This window comes from Trematomus bernacchii, unplaced genomic scaffold (assembly GCF_902827165.1).
Source record: "Trematomus bernacchii unplaced genomic scaffold, fTreBer1.1, whole genome shotgun sequence".
Classification (NCBI taxonomy): domain Eukaryota; kingdom Metazoa; phylum Chordata; class Actinopteri; order Perciformes; family Nototheniidae; genus Trematomus; species Trematomus bernacchii.
The window spans coordinates 12,694,777-12,697,066 of record NW_022987582.1 but is presented as its reverse complement, the minus strand read 5'-3'; the positions used below and the strand labels follow the sequence as shown (position 1 = coordinate 12,697,066).

At 38.9% G+C, this 2,290-nt stretch overlaps 1 long non-coding RNA gene across 1 annotated transcript; it reads left to right on the top strand.

Annotated features, from left to right (window-relative positions):
• The first annotated feature begins 338 nt into the window (after positions 1 to 338).
• LOC117480498 lies at positions 339 to 2,290 on the top strand. The gene is made up of 3 exons (XR_004555662.1): positions 339 to 405; positions 953 to 1,032; positions 2,147 to 2,290. It is a non-coding gene; the product is annotated as an uncharacterized LOC117480498 (long non-coding RNA).

Here is a 2,290-nt window from a genome sequence, read left to right as displayed (position 1 = left end):
TTTAATGAGTTGTGATAACAGCACAATAGGGATCTGTATTAATAGTAATATGGCATTTAACAGACTGTGCAAAGTATAACATTAGCAGTTAACGTCAGCTACAAATGTTTTACATTTCTGTCAATGCTATATCATTAAGTGAAAGAGCCTTGAATTTACGTTGTGATGCGATGAATTATTATTTTACAAAGACGTTTGTTCTACTAGTAGCTATAAATAGGTCTGAACTATATATAGCTTTGGGTGCAAAATTATTAGATGTACTGTACAAGCTTCACTTCAGTGTAGCTGTTGGCAGTATAAATCAGATGGCTTTTATGTTACAACTCTCTTTCCCAGCATGCAGCTCGGGCGCGCGCTTTCACACACGGACAGACAGACAGAGAAAGAAGCTCATTGATTTAGGTAAGTTTAGGTTATTAGAGTTATTTATTAATTACATTAATCATTAAAGTTAGCAACTATTGAAGTTATTTTTAGGAGTGAGTGACCGAAGTCACCGAACCACATAATGTAACATTTTAGTTCCCTGCCATCGACGTGTTACCACAGGTTAGCTTAGCTTAGCTTAGCTTAGCATAGCACACCAACCAGCTAGGTCGTGAATGGCGAGGGGCGACGTCAGGGTCCAATAATAATAATAATAATAAATCGTGAATGATTAAAATGTCTTCATGGAGAGATTGTTCTTTCGTGAGAGTGAGCTCTATCACTGGTCTGCTTTTATATTGCTTTATATTCGGCAGTGGTTGCGTGCCTAAAGTAGCATTATTTTTTCTTCTGTGAAACGTCATTTCATTCTATTGTGTGTGTGCATTTTTTTTCTATCTAACATAGATTTGGCAGACCCCCTGTAGTAACTGTAAATGTGTAGCTTGGTACCTTACAATAAATGTTAAGACATTGCACAGTTTTGTGAAATTCTAATGTACTTAATCTGATTTCATTCTAGTAATGTGAGGGTTTCACCATGGACACGTTTGTCACAGAGACGTTGACTGCATGGCAGCTTGAGAACTTGATTGATTAAAGGTAAATTCATTTCATTGAGACAATGTTGAGATGTTACTATTAAATATTTTGTTATATATTAAAAAGAGGAAGGCCATATCCAGTTTTGATACTAAATATTTTCTATTTTCACTAGGTAATTGACCACTTAAACCCTATGGATTTTTCTTTTAATCTCAGTGATGCAAATTAGTCACTTTTCGGCGCTTCCCGCTTTTTTAACGCTGATTTAGGTGACTTGTGTAATTCATGGAGAACCGAAGAGTTTTCGTTTTGGGGGTGGGGGTGGGGGGGAGTCCGTCAGTCCGACTGATGGACAACTTCTCACTTCAAAAAAGAAGAAGAAATCTAGACCGCAAAATAAATATACAAGCGAGTGCCTGTTTTTCCTGGCCAAGGACAGGTTCATTGAACACAACACGAGCGTAACGTGTCTTCACGTGGTATATGTCTCGTCTGAAAGGAGTGTAGACTAGAGTGCTGACGGAGAGCACCGGAACGCCGCTCCAGCTCTTCAAATATTGCAGTGCCAGTACCCATAAGGAGCCGTACACATGCCGCAGTGTTTGCGTGGCTGTGTCTTTAGTTGTAAGCACAGTGGCGATCTGTTGTTATTAGCATCTGGTTAGCTAGCTATGCTAACGAATTTAAAGAGCTTCTCTACAACCAGGTGGAAGAGAGCTCTCTCCTGAGAGGCTCAAATAACCTCAGCTCAGTGAGGTTAAGGCACACCTTGATATGATCATTATAGTTATTAATGAGACATTAGAGACTAAATGAAAGTTTGTTATGACAGTAACAAAAAAGTTGTTAAAAATAACAAGAATAGAGTTTAAAAGGTGAGTGATTTGTAAAATATCCAAAAAGAAAAATCTGCTTACAGTTCTGTTTCATATGGGTGTTGAAAGATGTATCCATAGATCTCTTCATTTTGCTCTCAAAGTGCACCAGATTGATGCTTTTAACTTAAAGGGGACCTATCATGCTAAATGCACTTTTGTACGTCTTTTATACATGAATATGTGTCCCCGGTGTTCCAGGGAACTCACCAAGTGTCAGAAAACACAACCCTCTCTCTTTTCCTCCATACCCAAATCTCTAAAAAATAATAATAATCTAATTTTCTCTTTTACAGGGAGCTTGGTACACACCTGGCCGAAATCACAAACCTGCTACAGGTTTCCTGGAGGAGCGCTTGAGGAACGTCAGGAAGCGCATGAGAATGCTGAAACGACCACGCCACCAAGAACAACAGGAGGAACAGACACCTAGTACACCA